Source organism: Megalobrama amblycephala, linkage group LG18 (genome assembly GCF_018812025.1).
Source record: "Megalobrama amblycephala isolate DHTTF-2021 linkage group LG18, ASM1881202v1, whole genome shotgun sequence".
Taxonomy (NCBI): Eukaryota; Metazoa; Chordata; class Actinopteri; order Cypriniformes; family Xenocyprididae; genus Megalobrama; species Megalobrama amblycephala.
The window spans coordinates 5,059,782-5,079,401 of record NC_063061.1 but is presented as its reverse complement, the minus strand read 5'-3'; the positions used below and the strand labels follow the sequence as shown (position 1 = coordinate 5,079,401).

The following is a 19,620-nucleotide window of genomic DNA, read 5'->3' as shown; positions in this document are numbered from 1 at the left end:
AAGCAATAAAAGAATAGTTTATGCAAGTTGTAGTCTTTAGAGGGAAAAAACTATTTTCTCAGCTTTTTGTTCAATTTTGTGACACGCAATATACAAATAAATCGACACATGATTATTACTATTACAACACACCTAAATGATTTTAGATATTCTTGGTTGATGTCTTTATTCCCATCCACAGCTCCAGGTAAAGATGCTGCTTTGGCAGTTTTCTCCTAGTTATCAAGCTGGACCATTAGTTCCAAATCAAGGGCCTTAGAAATGGAGAGAGACAAGAGATAAAACAATAAAACATGTAGAAATAAATACACAAAGCTGAGCAGTAGGTTAGATCCACACTGCACACTATGATCATATGCTGTTGCACTGAAAGCTTGTACAGTGGAATTGTATAAATCCTAAAAAAAAAAAAAAATTGAAATCACTCACAAAGTCTCCATAGAAAAGCCAGAGGAACTCAGATGAATCTTCACCTCCTGGATGCAGCTAAGATGAAAGTCCTCATCGCGTCTGCGTTTTCGAGACTGATTATTGCAAGTGAACCTTCATCAGAAAGCACAAAGCACAGCATCACTACAGAGTCTTATAACAATGATTTGTGTGAGAAACAGACCAACATTTAAGTTGTTATTGACTGCTAATGAACTATGAGATCTAGGGAGGATATAAAGAAAAATACATTTATGAATGACAATTCTCAAACTTTTGGTTTGTTCCTCACAAAAAGGTATTATATGACTTCAGAAGGCATAGAATATGCTGCACAAGTCAAACTTTTATGGTGTTTTTGTGTCCTTTTTAAAGCTTGAAAGTTCTAGTCTCCATGAAATTGCATTGATAAGACATTTACTGATGCAAAATGTATGAATATAAACCAATACAAACCCCTCAAATGTCACACTACAGGCTGGTCTTGTGCGTGACCTCTGCAAGATCTGGATTCCTTCCTCCAGTAAATTCCTAGCATATACCCTAGACATGGATACACATTATACAGATAAAATTATTTAGATTTTAGGGACTGATGATTTTATACTTTATACTTTGTTTTTCACACATTCATTTGAACAATTCTATAATGATTTAAATGGATGAGGGTCATGTCATTCCAAACCTGTATGACTGACTTTCTTCTGCAGAACACAAAGATCATTTGAAATATACAGGTGCTGGTCATTTAATTAGAATATCATCAAAAAGTTGATTTATTTCACTAATTCCATTCAAAAAGTGAAACTTCTATATTATATTCATTCATTACACACAGACTGATATATTTCAAGTGTTTATTTCTTTTAATTTTGATGATTATAACTGACAACTAAGGAAAATCCCAAATTCAGTATCTCAGAAAATCAGAATACTGTGAAAAGGTTCAATATTGAAGACACCTGGTGCCACACTCTAATCAGCTAATTAACTCAAAACACCTGCAAAGGCCTTTAAATGGTCTCTCAGTCTAGTTCTGTAGGCTACACAATCATGGGGAAGACTGCTGACTTGACAGTTGTCCAAAAGACGACCATTGACACCTTGCACAAGGAGGGCAAGACACAAAAGGTCATTGCAAAAGAGGCTGGCTGTTCACAGAGCTCTGTGTCCAAGCACATTAACCCTCTGGGGTCTGAGGATTTTTGGGGCCCTGGAGATGTTTTGACATGCCCTGACATTTGTGCTTTTTTCAGTTGTTCATAAACATATTAAAGTCCCCGTGAACCGGAAGTTGCAAACGACTTTTCTCCAGTGTTGTGACGTATTTCCAAGTGAAACGGAATATTGAATATAGGGCAGAGTTTTACTTCAGCGCTCCTCCTTTCCGTCTCTCGCTCATAGCAGACTAACGGTCGGAGGGGAGTAGTTTAAGTGATTTCACATCACGTCAAACTGACGTTATCAGAGAAGGGGCACCGTTGCAGAGGGGAGGAGCATTTTCAGATTTTGATTAAAGATTACGAAGCCAAACAATTTTTTTGTGTGGATTGACTTGCACGGATGAATTGTTCACCACAAAACTAGCAATTTGAGCTAACAAAATAAATAAGGTCAATTTTGATTTCATGTGTACTTTAATGGAAAAGGTGTCATTACACTGTATTCAGCACAAACTAGACTACAATAATATGTGAGGAACATGTATGTACATGTTCAGGGCTGCCAACTTTTGAGTTCAGCTTAGAGTGAGATTTTGGGGGGCGGGGCGTGGGTTGCTTTTGTACTTTTTTATGATAAAGTTATGTAAAATAACTGCTCAGTGCTGCAAAACAAACAACTCTGCTAATGTTAACTTAATTCTATATAAACTATTAGGGGTGTGACGAGACTCAAGATTGAGTCCACGAGAAGAGACAAGATGGCGAAATACATGACTAGAAAAAGTAGTCTGCAGGTGTATTTGAAATGTTTTAACTAATCATCTTGTAATGAATGTCATTTCAGTTCTACTTTCTGAGTATGAATTATCATATGCAGTAAAAGACAACAATACTCAAGCACTGTAAAAGGTTTTGCCACTAACTCAACTGACTGACTTCTCTTCTGTATGATTTCAGTCTCTTCAGACCTTACTGTAAATGTTTTATGAGCTTCTACAACTTTTGACCTCCTAACTGAACTAATTTCCACAAACTTATCATAGAAATAAAGACAGTATAAATAAAAATGTTAACACTTTACAAGGTCTCATTTATTAACATTAATGTATTAACCAACATCAACTAACAATGAGCAATATATTTGCTACAGTATTAATCTTTGTTTATGTTAGTTAATAAAAATAGCCATTCATTGTTAGTTCATAGTTTACAGTGCATTAACTAATGTTAACAAATGAAACCTTATTGTTTGTGCTTAATAAGATTAAGAGAAAACTTTACAATAAGTGCAACCATAATCGCACTCTCTCAATATTCAAAGTGCAAATAAGACCAGAGCTATTTTTCTTTGATACAGAGCTAAGAAATGGTTACAACTACACTGCCCAGCCTAAGATAGCTTTCATATTGAGAGATATTTGTATTCATCAGGGAGCCGCTTTCAAAATGCGGGGTATTGAAATTGCGTTTGAATGCGCGCTCACGTTTACTTTCACTTTTGTGATCGCCCGTAACTCTGTAAATATGGAGTGGCGGCGACCGTTATCCAACTGAATTAAATATGTTTTTTTTTTAATTTAAATACAAAGCAAAACAATAGTGGAGGCGCAATGTAAACGTAGCGGTGGCATATTCTTTCTTAATCATCCTAACACACTGTCATGGCAACATCACGAGACTACTTTTCCTATAAACTATATAACAGCATATTAGGCCTATTAGTTACTAGCCTAAACTGGACGGAGACATGGAGCGCCCTAACTCACTGACCTGCCTGCGTTCACAATTCACACGGTGCAGATGGGAGGGAGAACGGCTGACTACACAGTTTATGGGAATAAATTGTGTATTTCCCTCACAATTGTCACAAAAAAAACTCACTAGTCTGTACACTGTCTGTCTGGTCTCTGCGCGTTGCTTTGCAAGATCATGCGGCGCGATTTTTTTTTTCCTCACTGCTGCACGAGTCTGCGTGAGAATATGGGGGTGTGGCGTGAGAGCGTGAGAATTGGGTCAATTGCGTGAGTCTCACGCTGAATGCGTGAGAGTTGGCAGCCTTGCATGTTTGTGTTTTTGAAGGAATAACGTTTATGTGTGGTTATTGAAAAAACAAAAAACTTAAGTCACTGAAATAAAGCCAAAAAAATATATTAAATCTGTGTTCACAAGACTTCTGGGTATTGGAGGTTGTAGACTAGAGTTTTTGCTTCAGAATGATGTAAAAATGATGCTGCCTACTCGTTCATGTAAAACAATATAGAGATTTAAATTTTGTAAGACACTTTTTGTCAAGAAACAGTATGAGGAGCCGTGAATCATCATGAATAATGGGTCATTTACACCTGAGAAAACAAAAGAATCGCATAATGAGTTGTAATGACCTGCATAAATAATGAGCTCTTTCAGTCAGGTAGGCTGTGAAAAAACCCTCTGTGATCATGTCTCAAGCTCATCATGGTGTATATCAAACATACAGAAAAACCAGCAATACTGTGAAATATTATTACAATTTAAAACAATGGTATTCTATTATATACTTTAAAATATAATGTATTTCAGTGATGCAATGTGTCTGAACAATTATGTTACCTCTATGGCATTTCATATAGGCTTTTAGCTTAAAAGCATGCACATTTTGAGAAATATTGATGGATTCTCATATTTTATGTCAATTTTCTATACAGAGGAGTAATATTTATTCAATATTTATTGTCATCACTATGAGCGCTGGATACTGTGTTTTCAATTCATACTTGCATCCGGAGGGCGGTCTGTACACCTTTAGTCCACAAATTAATCTAAAGAAGAACAACCATGTGACTCTCCAGGAACTAACAGAGGCCAGATATCGCTATAGACCCTTTTACAGCCCACGTGATCAAATAGTTGCACGTGCATTTTGGCAACGGAAGTGGTGCTGTTCCCCAGTGGTTCTAACGTGTTAGCAACTCCGAAAGTTTTATATATATCTGCAGCGTGTCAAGCTACGCAAGCGGATTAAGCAACACAGACAGAGAAAGTTATTTTAAAAAGTTGACTTTATCGAATGGTATCCGGCTACCAGATCCATGTAGTGGAGTGGATAGAAGACGTTAGCAGATGGCCAAATATACAGTGGAGTATACTTTCGGAGTTGCTAACACGTTAGAACCACTGGGAAACAGCACCACTTCCGTTGCCAAAATGCGCGCGCATACGTTGCTACGTCATCATTGTGTACAAACAGTAAAGGGTCTATAACATCCAGATAAACACTTTTCAAGACAATAAATACATGATTGAGACGATGTATGCATGTATTGCCTCAGAATTTATGTCTGAATAGCGCTCGTTCCGTGGGCGTGGCCGCATTAGCGGATAATGAGCTGAATCATGGACTTCTGACATGGCTCTATTTTCATATAGATTACATAAAGAGAGAATTTTTGTTTTCGATTTGACTTACTTGATTTAAAACCTGACATTTCAACGTTTCTTTAGACACAAGTTTAATTTTTTTGTGATTAGTATTCACTAAGTTACACTTCATTTTCTGAGAACTATCAGATTGGACTTCGTTCAGAGGGAGACGAGAGATCACGCATCATGTTAGTTTTCTTTATTTTGCAAAAAGCACAACATACACAACACACACAACACACAACATTACTCTGAGTGTACACAAATAGATATTCCACAGATTAAAATGGTGTATAGCTCTTAATTGTATGTGCAACATTGACGGAGTATTTTGGGTCTCTTTCACACTGGTAAGAAAAAAACAGAGGTGGTATCGCCGGCGGAGTTAATAGAGAGGCGAAGGGAAGGAAAAGACCCATTCAAAAATGTGGGGGAGATTCACAAAGAGTGGACTGCAGTTGGAGTCAGTGCTTCAAGAACCACTACGCACAGACATATGCAAGACATGGGTTTCAGCTGTCGCATTCCTTGTGTCAAGCCACTCTTGAACAACAGACAGCATCAGAAGCGTCTCGCCTGGGCTAAAGACAAAAAGGACTGGACTGCTTCTGAGTGGTCCAAAGTTATGTTGACCAACTTTATGGAGATGCAGATTTCATTTTCCAACAGGACTTGGCACCTGCACACAGTGCCAAAGCTACCAGTACCTGGTTTAAGGACCATGGTATCCCTGTTCTTAATTGGCCAGCAAACTCGCCTGACCTTAACCCCATAGAAAATCTATGGGGTATTGTGAAGAGGAAGATGCGATATGCCAGACCCAACAATGCAGAAGAGCTGAAGGCCACTATCAGAGCAACCTGGGCTCTCATAACACCGGAGCAGTGCCATAGACTGATCGACTCCATGCCACGCCGCATTGCTGCAGTAATTCAGGCAAAAGGAGCCCCAACTAAGTATTGAGTGCTGTACATGCTCATACCTTTCATGTTCATACTTTTCAGTTGGCCAAGATTTCTAAAAATCCTTTCTTTGTATTGGTCTTAAGTAATATTCTAATTTTCTGAGATACTGAATTTGGGATTTTCCTTAGTTATCATTTATAATCATCAAAATTAAAAGAAATAAACATTTGAAATATATCAGTCTGTGTGTAATGAATGAATATAATATACAAGTTTCACTTTTTGAATGGAATTAGTGAAATAAATCAACTTTTTGATGATATTCTAATTATATGACCAGCACCTGTATATTATCAGGGTTCAAGCGTTTAAGGATTTGCACAAAAAAATCATTATATTTTATTTAGCAAGCATGTAACCATTTAAATCATAGATGGAAATGACAATTTACAGCCAATACAGGCAATTTACCATAGGAAATATGTAATATATTTTTCAGCCATTTCATGGGGTTTGCAATAGAAATACATCATTTTTACCCCTTTTTAACAATTATAGCCTCACCTATGTGCTGATCTCCCTAAAAGTATTTACGCTTGTTTAGAATCATGTGCTCACATAATAAAGTGAAGTTCTCAGTTTTACCTGAGGATTGGACTAACGGTGAATTAGTTATAGCTGTTTTCATGTTTTTTCCCTGTTATAGCGTAAATAAGTTCACGTGACCACAAAATAAGTTCTTATAGATGTGCTGAGTTTGGTGAAAATATCTCATTCTGTTGATGAGTTATAGCCATTTTAGTAAAAGTGGCTCCACACACTTTGAATGTTTTGGTGGTCCTTAGGGACGTATTGACAATCAGACTCCGGAGAATATCACTACACTTAATTGGTTCCGGTTGGGTCAAAAACTTAGGACTATTTCACAAAAATCCAAAACACCTGAAAACTGAGGCAGGGATTCCAACGATATAAGACACTTTGAGTCTAGGCCTAACGGTTCAGGAGTTATGAGCCATTTCATACTTTTGATATCAGGCGGATCGGACGAGCCTTGATGGCATTGTAGACATTGCAATCACGTTTAGGGGAGAATGAAAAAAATGTAACAATTACAATAGTGTTTCAGTGTTTCACGTTTGAACCTCTAATAAGGTTGGTAAGAAAACAGTTTCATTCCTATTGAATTCCATTGTATTTTCCAAAACTGTTTGGGACATCAACAGTTATTTTGTGTCCCTCAGAAGAAAGTAAGTCATAACATGAGGGTGAGTAAAATGAGTAAAAACAGATTTCTCATTTTTGGACAGACTATCAGTTTAAATATGTGCTACACAGTTCCTAACAACAGACAAATTCATATAGGAACAAGACAGAAGGTGATTTCACATGTTTTTCTTACTTGAGTTCTGTAAGACTGGAGCAGCTCTGGATGATTTGGAGGATCCAATGAGTCCACATCTCACTTAGACACTGTAGTTTCATTTCCATCTTTCTCAGTTTAGAGAAAGAATCAAGAACTGACTTTAATGCATCTGAATCTTCTTGGTGAATTATCTGTATAAGTTTGGCCCACTCAATGTTGATTGGCTCTCGGCAGGTTTCCATAGAGGTGAGAGTGAGCGACTCCAAAGATGCTGAAATTTCTATGCAGACACTATAAAAAAAAATAAAAAACAGAATTAGCATCATTGTTGTGTCTATTGTTACGGAATACAGACTCACAGAGAAGTTCGATGAATAGGAGTTTATTAACAATGGTTGAGAAGACACAGAGATGATGGTGAGTATGATAATCAGAGTTGTGAAGAAGTATGGAGCGAGAATATTGACAGTCACTTTGGAGAATGGCAATCGTGGAGCAGAGCAGTAGGGCACACACTTCGGTGAGTGTAGCAGGGTGTGGTATCTAGAGGACGCTGGAGACACAAAGGAGCAGGATAGACGATGGAGCACTGGAGCATACAGGTTAGTGGAGCGGGTAATTGAGTCCTTCTCATGATCGAGACCTAACAAAGTGCAGTGGTGAAGTGTGTGCCTTTATACTGCTGTGGTGATGAGTAGATGGCTAACAGGTGCGAGTGATTACTGAGTCTGAGCAGGTGAGTGACAGGAGGGATGATGGGAAATGGAGTCCAGGGAAGGTGAGACTGTGACATCTACAAACCAACAAGTTGTTGTTTTGAATAACTCTTTGTGCCTTTTTAAAAAAGAATTATGATTAATTAATGGTCTTTTGAGCACCAGCCATTATCTCCATCATTAGCTGATAGTGTGGTACTGTATTGTTTGATCTTTTTTGGGTTACCAATTTAGCTGCATTATTACTACCATAATTATAAGACGGTAACTATATGGGATGAAGAAAATGTAGAAGCATTAAAGGGGTGTTTTTTAAGTACTGACTGGTCAGTATTCCATAACTCAGATTTGAACTCAGTTACGGAGACAACTACGGACTATATTCGCTTCTGTGTGGACTCAATACTCCCTAAAAAGGAAATAACGGTGTTCCCTAATAACAAGCCCACATAACAAAGGAAGTGAAAGCTTGCATTAATAGGAAAAAAGCAGCTTTTATGAAAAAGGACCGGGCCGAGTTAAAAGTTGTACAAAGGGAACTGAATAAACTATTATGGGAAGCTAGGAAACGTAAAAAGGATTACATTGAACAAAACGTCTCGTCCTCGAATAATAAAAACCTGTGGAACTCTTTGAGAACCATTTCTAACATGGATTCTAAAAAAACAACATCTCATTACAACTGATGATTTTAAGAAAGCAAATGAGTTAAATGATTTCTTTCTACGGTTTGATAATGTAGATCCTATCAAAGAATGTGAAGAGTTTTTACAAACTTTTGAATGTGCAGCAGAAGCTAGATTACTTGTGGACCCTCAAGAGCAGGGGTAGGCAAGTTCGGTCCTAGAGAGCCGCTGTCCTGCTGAGTTTAGCTCCAACCTTAATCAAACACACCTGAACAAGCTAATCAAGCTCTTCAGGATTACTAAGGCTATAGGCAGCTGAAGGTTTTTTTCAGGGTTAGAGCTAAACTCTGCAGGACAGCGGCTCTCTAGGATCGAACTTGCCTACCCCTGCTCAAGAGGTTACCTCACCATTTCGTAAAATCTGCACAACGAAATCGACTAGGCCAGATGGTATCTCGGCTTATCTTTTGCGGGAATGTGCAGAAGAGTTAACCCCAGTATGGTGTCCAATCTTCCAGCAATCTCTAGACCATCATATGGTCCCCTCGCTATGGAAAAAGACTCCTTTTCCTAAAAAATCTGGTGCTGTTGATAATAATGACTTCAGACCAATTGCTATAACATCTATAATTATGAAATGCCTGGAGAAATATGTGATGTCCAGACTGAAATGTAATGTAAACTCACTGTTAGATCCATTACAGTTTGCTTATAGGGAGGGGAGGGGGACTGTTGATGCTGTAAGCACTGTCACACATCTGACATCAGACTCTTCAACATTTGGAAACCTCTAATGCATATGCACGTTTACTTTTTGTAGATTTTAGCTCAGCTTTTAATACGCTTCAGCCACAGTTACTCCTAGCTAAGCTTGTAAATAGTAATGTTAACCTTTTTATTATTAAGTGGCTTTTTTCTTTTTTAACAAATCGTACTCAGTATGTAAAAGTAAATAATACACCTTCTGATGTTAAATCTATTAGCATTGGTGCCCCTCAGGGTTGTGTTTGCTCTCCCATTTTGTTTACGTTGTATACAAATGACTGCTCTAGTTGAAATAAGAATAATTATATTATTAAATACTTCGATGACACTGTAATTTTAAGTCTGTTAGGAAAAGATCAGGATATATCAGGTTATCAGTCTGAAATAGAGAATTTCGTGCAGTGGTGTAATGTAAATCATCTTATTATAAATGTCTCAAAAACTAAGGAAATTATAGTGGACCCTAAAAGATAAGGTGATTACAGTCCAGTAATCATTCATGATAATATCATCGACAGGTGGATACCTACAAGTATCTAGGCATGGTCATTAAATCTCCTCCTCTTCCTGAAAAAGGACAATAAAGTATACTTCAACTCTAACTAGAATCTGAAAGTATTAGATTGTGCAGAACAAACTATGACAGGAAAAGGCTTATACGTACACATGTAATGCTAAATTATGCTATTATGGTTATTGAACAAGGTGATGATATAACTGGTTATCCAAAATATAATCGCCACATAAGTTTGTCTGGTTATCATGAGAAACAGCTATTTGATGAACAGAAAAAAAAATAATATTCTTCACCTGATTTCTTCTTTGATCGTCAAATAAAGAGAACAATTCTTAAATTTTGTAAATATGAAGAATACATCAATGCTGCAAATCAAAGGACAGAACAAAAGATTTATGAACTGAAACAAAAGCACACTGAAGGATGATAACTCATGTGTACATAAAATATATTAAATGTATAAAATGTATTTTGAGACATTACCACTGTGATCTCAGGTTCTGTCCTCTTGTGAAAGTGTTTATCAGTTCATCAAGATCAGAGTCTGATGAAACATCTATGGACAAGCTGTAAAATCAAATCCAGAAGATGCGTGTACAGACTAAATAATCAAGTTAACTTGCAATAATAATCAAAAAAAAACGTAATGACATTTTTACAATGTATTGAATATGTATCACTGGTTAACCAACCAGTGATGTATGAATAATCTGAATCTAAAAAATAGAATGAATTATACAGATATTAATAAGATCCATCATGTATCTGTTTTGGAACAAAGCACTTACCTTACTTTCTTAATCTTGTGATAAACAGGCAGAATAATACGGAAATTTTCAGATGATAATATGCACTGAGAAAGATCCAGTTCTTCTATGCACTGACAGCACTGAGAGCAGTACAGCAGGACCTGGCAGTCTGTTCTGCTTAATTTACCATATGCATCAATTCTTTTCCAGGTTTCCATAGCTTTTTTCACAAAGTCCTCTTCATGAAGTTCATAGAGACAGTGAAGGTAAAAAAGTGCTTTACTTGGATATGCGTCATTATTTTGACCCATTTTCAAAATCCATTCCTTCAGAAGAGTCTGTGTTTTTAAATGAACAAAGAGATCATGTTACTCAAGTGTGCGTCTCACATCCTTATTCAGCAGACCAAATGCAAACTGCACCACAGCTAAAAAATGTGCAGGACAAATATCATAATGACTTGATTTTTTATCAATGGAAAATAGCTGTGTAAATTTTCTCTGGGACTCTTCTTCATCCAGAAAGACATAGTACAGAGCAGTGAAGAACTCCTGAAAGCTGAGATGCATGAAACTGAACATCGTCTCTTGGTCGATTCTTCTCTTAAACAGGAACTTGCACAGGAACGGACTGCCAGCAGGGTCTGAAACTGTTTCATAAACACTTTTCTCATCCAACAGGACTTGCTGTTCCAGCATCCCTCTCTCTGCCAGCTGACCCAGACTCATCAGCAGGGTCGGGATGGACTGACTCGAACCCTGAGAGTGATGCTTCAAGAGCGTGCACACAAAGTCAACGTAGATGGAGGTGGTGGTTTCCAGTCCACTTGTTACATCTTCAGCGGTTTTGAGTCGTTCCTTGATAGTTGTGCAGATGATCCAGCAGACGACAGGTATGGAACAGGCGGTGATGAGGGTTACATTCGTCTTCACAAGTGTGTAAGCTGTCCTGAAAAGTTCCTCATTTTGAAAAAACTTCTGGAAGTACTCCTCTACCCCCTTTTCTGAAAATCCCATAATCTCAGAGAAACGCTGAGGTCCTTTGAGCAGTTTACTCAGTGTATCTGTGGCTGTAGATCTGGAGGTGACCAGAAGGAAGGACTCTGGCAGGATTCGACCCCTCAGCAGGTCACAAAGAATAACCTCAGCTGGGGCTTTCTGAAGCAGATCAGTGTGTGGTGACATGTCATTAATGTCCTGAGTGAGTCTCAGCTCATCAAATCCATCGATGATGAAGAGCATCTTCTCTGGTGAATGCTGTAGTACCTGTGAGATCTGATCTGATGTTAAACTACAACTGCAGCTCAAGATCTCCACCAAACTCTTTATGCCACAAATGCGGTTTATTTCTTTACACTTCAAGTGGAACACAACATCAAACCGCTCTTTGTAGAGGTCACCAGATGCCCAGTCCATCATGATCTTCTGCACAGTGAAAGATTTCCCGTTCCCAGAATTCCCCTGCAGTATAACAGCACTGGGACGGATCCCGTGTCCATCTGGGTCGAACAGAGAGTTCAGATGGACAGAGTCATCACTGCTCCAGGCGCTGAGGACCTTCTGGAAGCTTTCTCCACTGGATCTGATCTCTTCTTCTCTCTCTTTTCGACCTCTATGTCTCTGAAGGATCAGAGGTTGTGTGTAGCGCTCAGACAGCAGAACTTGTTCACCAGGCAGTGAGTTATACTCGGTCACACACTGATACTCGCTGCAGATCTGCTTCTGATATTTTAAAATCACAGATCTTGTTGCTGCACACATAAAATAAGCAATATTAAACAGGGTTAGTGCATTTAAAACTAATTCTGATTCTAAAAGTGTAAGACATTTTAGAGCAGACTGTAGATGCTAAATTAAAAGGTGAAAGGTAAAACATTCAAGACATATCAGATTTATCTCTTACCCGAGTTTTCTGTTGTTTCAGAGGGTGGGCGAAACCAAGTAGAACCTGCAGAAAATTAGACAAAAACACTGTTTTCATGCACCTGTCAATTTTGGGATTTTGCGCTTTTTGGCTTTTCATTAAGTGTTGAAAGAGGACCAATGGAAAGAAAACATCCAAAATACACTTTTGTGTATCTTTTATAGCACTTTATGTATTTGCGTCTGTAGATTTCAATTACAGTACATTCACAGATCAGGCATAACATTATGACACTGACAGGTGAATTGAATAACACTGATTATCTCTTCATCACGGCACCTGTTAGTGGGTGGATATATTAGGCAGAAAGTAAACATTTTGTCCTCAAAGTTGATGTTAGAAGCAGGAAAATGGGCAAGCGTAAGGATTTGAGCGAGTTTGACAAGGGCCAAATTGTGATGGCTAGACGACTGGGTCAGAGCATCTCCAAAACTGCAGCTCTTGTGGGTGTTCCCGGTCTGCAGTGGTCAGTCTCTATCAAAAGTGCTCCAAAGAAAGGAACAGTGGTGAACCGGCGACAGGGTCATGGGCGGCCAAGACTCATTGATGCACATGGGGAGCGAAGGCTGGCCCGTGTGGTCTACTGTAGCAACTGTAGCTCAAATTGCTCAAGAAGTTAATGCTGGTTCTGATAGAAAGGTGTCAGAATACACAGTGCATCTCAGTTTGTTGTATGGAGCTGCATAGCTGCAGACCAGTCAGGGTACCCATGCTGACCCCTGTCCACCGCCGAAAGAGCCAACAGTGGACACGTGAGCATCAGAACTGGACCACGGAGCAATGGAATAACCTAGAATACTGTCTAACACTTGATGGCTGCTCTGTTAAGTCCTCGTCGTCAGTTAGGAACCTGGGTGTGCTCTTTGATACCAATCTTTCATTTGAAGGCCATGTTACTAGCATCTGCAAAACCGCATTCTTCCATCTTAAAAATATATCTAAACTACGGCATATGCTCTCAATGAAGAATGCAGAACAGTTAGTTCATGCGTTCATGACCTCAAGGCTAGATTACTTTAACGCTCTACTGGGTAGTTGTTCCTCCCGCTTGATAAATAAACTACAGCTCGTACAAAATGCAGCAGCTAGAGTTCTTACTAGAACTAGGAAGTATGACCATATTAGCCCAGTTCTGTCAACACTGCATTGGCCTCCTGTTAAACATCGTATAGATTTTAAAATCTTGCTAATTACTTACAAAGCACTAAATGGTTTAGCCCCCCAGTACCTAAGCGAGCTCTTAATGCATTATAATCCTTCACAATTCTCAGAACTCAGGCCAGCTGATAATACCTAGAATATCAAAATCAACCGCAGGTGGTAGATCCTTCTCCTATTTGGCACCTAAACTCTGGAACAATCTTCCTAGCATTGTTCGGGATGCAGACACACTCTGTCAGTTTAAATCTAGACTAAAAACACATCTCTTTAACCTGGCATACACATAACACATTATCAATTTATATTTTAAAATCCGTTAAAGGATTATTAGGCTGCATAAATTAGGTCAGCCGGAACCGGGAACACTTCCTATAGATGTACTCGTTACATCAGAAAAAGAATGGCATCTACGCTAATACTAGTCTTTCTGTTTATCCCGAGGTTTACCGTAGTCAACCGGATCCGGGCCGTATCCAGCTGAGACCAAGGACCTGCGCCTTGACATGACCACAACGCAGCCCTGAAGTATCAGCAGAGATTGAGTTGACTAGATCATCCACTGTGAAGACATCATCAACACGACAGCCAGTAGCACAGTTCCTCAACAAACCGTCCATACCGGCGTGATGAAAACGATCCTCAACTGGATGGAACTGAAATAAATACTTTGTCCTATCAGACTTATGATAGCAACCTGATTTGTAACAAAACACTGTTCACCAGAGGAGAACTGGCCCCCCCGACTAAGCCTGGTTTCTCCCATGGTTTTTTTTTCTCCATTTTAACACCTATTTGCCACTTGTTTGCCACCTGATGTCACCTGTTGGAGTTTGGGTTCCTTGCCGCTGTCGCCTTTGGCTTGCTTAGATGGGGACACTTGACATTTGACTTGACATTTGATATTCAACAGTATTCTTGACATTTATTCAACAGTGCTTTGATCTGCCTGCATTGACACTATTCTTTAAGAGCTGCTGTGCAGCAAAAAATATGTACCAGTTATCAATGTAAAGCTGCTTTGACACAATCTCCATTGTAAAAAGCGCTATATAAATAAAGGTGACTTGACTTGACTTGGAAGAAGGTGGCCTGGTCTGATGAATCATGTTTTCTTTTACATCACGTGGATGGCCGGGTGCGTGTGCGTCGCTTACCTGGGGAACACATGGCACCAGGATGCACTATGGGAAGAAGGCAAGCCGGCGGAGGCAGTGTGATGCTTTGGCCAATGTTCTGCTGGGAAACCTTGGGTCCTGCCATCCATGTGGATGTTACTTTGACACGTACCACCTACCTAAGCATTGTTGAGACCATGTACGCCCTTTCATGGAAACGGTATTCCCTGGTGGCTGTGGTCTCTTTCAGCAGGATAATGCTCCTGACACAAAGCAAAAATGGTTCAGGAATGGTTTGAGGAGCACAACAATGAGTTTGAGGTGTTGACTTGGCCTCCAAATTCCCCAGATCTCAATCCAATCGAGCATCTGTGTGATGTGCTGAACAAAACAAGTCTGATCCATTGATCCACCTCAAAACTTACAGGACTTAAAGGATCTGCTGCTAACATCTGCTAACAACAGATACCACAGCACACCTTCAGGGGTCTAGAAGAGTCCATGTCTCGATGGGTCAGGGCTGTTTTGGCAGCAAAAGGGGATCAACACATTATTAGGAAGGTGGTCATAATGTTATGCCTGATCGGTATATCTTTAAAGACCGTTTTCTCAGAAATAGTTTTTTCTCAGAAATTTCCACTTCAGCAGCACTTACTTTACAGTTTTATTTCTATCTATATTTTGAAGATTTTTATAGAGGGGTTTGTTGATACATAATTTTCCTGACTTTATACAACATTTTATTTTTTAAAAAATGATAAAATTTTATTTTTTCTGGCTGTTGACAGTATTTTCTGTGATACAAAAAGATATCCAAAATCCCCTCTGTAAAAACGTTTAACTCTAATAGTCAAAAAAATAATAAAAAATGAAACCAATGTTCAGATTTGTGTTCTAGAAATGTATGCAAATTAGTGCATATTTAATTAGATAATGCCTTATTTGCAAATTTAAACATAACATTTAAGAAAACTTACTAAAAATGTTTGCAATTCTTAATGTAATCAATCAACTGGGGAAGTATGATGATATCTATTAGTTAATGTTTTACCCTACCTGGGGTGTCTCAAATGTCAATAAATTATAAGATGTCAACAGCTAAAAGAAAATACTCAATAAATTATCAAAAAAAATGATCATAGTCAAAATTATCAACATCTATGAAATGTACAACACATTTTACTTACTAGGTGTATTATGTATGATGTTGACATGGCCTGTTATTGTATTGTTAGTGAGCACAGGTGATGTAATCTGACTTCCACTCTGAGCTGCAGCGCTGACATTTGGCCCAGCAGAGTGATGCTCTAAATGACAAGGTAAAAATTTATTTTAGGCACCCAATAACTCTATTATTAATGTTTATTAATGTTGTTCATTTTAGCCTTAAATATCATGAATGAAATGAGCACTTATTCAGCACAATTATTCAAGCTTTGTGTAATGATTTGACATCAGCTGAATTAAGGGCGATTGGGTCATGAGGTCAAATGGGACAGTATAAATACAGAATTTATTTTCTCACCTAATGAGTGAAAATAAAAACCTTTTTTGATGAGCCCTAGCTGTGAGACCACATCATTAAAATGTGATGACCCCATTAGCGTGACATCATGTAGGTGGGCGGGGCAGGCATTAAACAGGAAGTTGACTGTGAAATGCATGAACTGAGGAAATGACATAAGCTTTTGATAGTTTTAATAATAAGGTCCTAAAATTGTCATATACTATATTGTACAAACTTTTTGGGTGGATGGGACAACAAAAGTTTTTGGGAATTGATTGGGAAAGTGCTGAAAGGCTTTGCTAATTAAGAAAATGATTAACCTTGCAATAGATAATAATTGGTTCCCAACCTCGTTATTTGTGCATGCTCTAATCAACCACAAAAATATTCATGAACTAGCTAGTTTTTGATCAAATAAAATGACCAAATTCTGAAAATAGAAATATTATAGTTAAACTTTTTTTAACTGATTTTTTTTTTTTTTTTTTTTTTCACAATAATAATGGTTTGTGCAGATTAAATGTGTTTTCAAACAGTTCAGGATTTTGATCAGTTTACATAATTTTGTTGTATGAATTTTGGACCTGTTTTTTTTTTTTTTTTAATTTTTTTTTTTTTTTTAACTTATTTTCTTGATTTTAAAATGTTTTCAATGACTTTTGGGCTTCAAGCCTTCTTTTACACAAGGCTAAATAAACATGGGCTCATAATAGAGAGAAAAGGAAATATTGCAGATGAAATTATATCAAAGTATGAACTAACTTGTGCAATACAGTAAATATGCTTACACTGCCCTAAATCAGTGAAAAGATGTGCTGTCCCAATCACCCAAATGTTACCAAAAAATTTTTTGGCTCAGTTTACAGAAAAGTGTGTCACACATCATTATAATATAACATTGATTCCTCTTCAAATGAATAGTTAACATCTTCAGTATTACAGAAATGTATCATGTGCTGCTGATGTTTTTAATTTATGGCAAGAAACCTTAGAAAAGATGGAAATCCAAAAACTGTCCCAATAACCCTTAATTCACCCTAACTTTTTTGTATTATTATTTTAAACAGGGATGCAAACAGGTAAGGGGGAAAAAAGGTGAGAACATCGCGTGGGGCGGGGCACGCTTCGCACGATATGTTTTTTGTTTTTGTTTTTTTAATTTTGCTTTACATGTTTATTTGTAATTACTTTAAGGGATTTTTTTCATTTATTTTTAATACGGTATATATCCAAAACTGTAATGCAGGATATTTAAGACAATATTGTCTGATTAGATGGCAATACTGAGCTAAACTGCAAAATGTTTGCCCTCTCTCTCTTCACCATTCCCTACATCTCAGACCTCAAATACATAAAATATTCCCCTTTAAAGACATTAGTTTTTAAAGTAAGAGTAAAGGAAACATTGTACTGTACTTGATGAAACAACCAAGTACCCTTGTAAGACCCCCCCCCCCCCCCCCCCCTTCCCCCTTCTAAAAACACTTTCTAATTGGATCTATGCAAATCCCATAAGTGACCTATTTTGACCTCAAAAAGGTGAATTGCGACTGAAAGGTGAGAAGTTTGCATCTATGTTTAAAGCACTTTACAGACTGAAAATAAAGCTTGAAAGATTAATTCAAGTTTTTTTGCCTTGACTGATGAAATCGTGTTACACCCAAAACCATGAGACAAAAAATAATTAGAAAATGCCCAGATGACAGCCTACTGTTAAAATTGTCCATCTCAGTCAGTTCATTCTCTGCAAGAATAGAAACACAAACAATAATAAACAATAATATAAAAGTGAATGTGAATTTTAAGAACTTTAAGGATATTTTATATTACACTTAAATGGAAATAAATAATAGTGTTAAAAGCTTGCATTAGGAGTCTTACCACTTACCAGCAGAACAAGTTTATGAGTTTTGCGACATTACTGGCATAAAGTTGTTTTGATGTTCGACGTTTCTAACTTTAATAACATTTGAGGAGAATAATTTACAGTCATAAAACCTACTGTAAAGTGTTCATCTGGGTGTCAGCTATCATGCACATCTTTAAAATTTTTGATATTAAAATACACTGTCAAATCATATGTAAAAATTGCTATTTTTCACTACTGAATATGGGCTCATACATAAATATGTCATAATTTAAAGCTCAATAACATTTGATGGGAATAATTTACAGTCATAAAACCAACATGTCAGCTATGATGCACACCTTTCATATTTGTGATATAGTAGTGAAAATAACAATTTTTGTTAAAATTCAACTGAAGTTAGAAACGTGCATAGCCTACCAGCGTTGGGTGTAACTTTAGAGACAATCCAGTCTTTATAATTGCGAATATCGAACGTCAAAACAACTTTATGCCAGTGGCGACGTTACCTTATTTTCAAAAAAAAAACAGAAAAAAAAGAAAAAAAAGTTACCTTATTTTCAAGGATGTTGAAAGCCAGAATGACGCTGAAAACTGGTATTTCTGTCATTCGCTTCCGGCATTTCGAGAGGATGTCAGAAAGAGAAATGAGGTGTTTCTCAATACCAAGTAGGCGAAGTTCAGACTTGTTAGTTCGGACCGGACAAGTTCGGCTCAGGAGGACGGGAGGATTCAGCAAATGGTACAGCAGCGAACTTCATAACGCTCGCTCTAGCTGCTCCAGTTAAACACCACTCTGTCTCTTTTCGTTTTCATTTAAAAGGTTTAAAACATATTAATAGCCACACAAATGTGGTTCAGGCAACGTTCATTGATACCTGGCTGCCTCGATAAAGGGGGCGGATTAAGAACACATCCGGGGATTTCGGAATTTATGTGAACTTTCAATAGGTTGTTTGCTATGGGATCAGATTCCCGCCAATAGTATTGCAGTCACGTATCAAAAAATAATAAGCGTGAATCAAAAAATTTAAAGCACATTTAAGAAAATAACAAGCATGAATAAAAACTTTAAACACATTAAAAATGATATTGCACAAATCTTAAACTTGTGCGTTCTTAAAAGTTGTTTTCCTTGCTTTTAATACTCTTTTCTTTCTGCTCTCCTACATTTTCTGCTCATATTTTACTCTTTTGTGCGCTTGTGCTGTTTTTCTCTTTGCTCTTCTTTCTACGTTTTGCTCTTGCGTTTCCAAATGTTGCAGTTCCAGTTTCATGTAAATTAGGCCGGGCTTAAGCGCCACCATTGGTCCACTAGTTCTAGATTGACATCTCCTCTAGCCAATCAATCGAAGAGAGGGAGATGACATCACTTCAATGCGACTCATGGCTACTGATGCTCACACTCATTC

The 19,620-nt window shown here is 37.7% G+C and overlaps 1 pseudogene; it reads right to left on the bottom strand.

Moving 5' to 3' along the window:
- LOC125252109 lies at window positions 1-19,254 on the bottom strand (annotated as a pseudogene).
- Window positions 19,255-19,620: the final 366 nt, after the last annotated feature.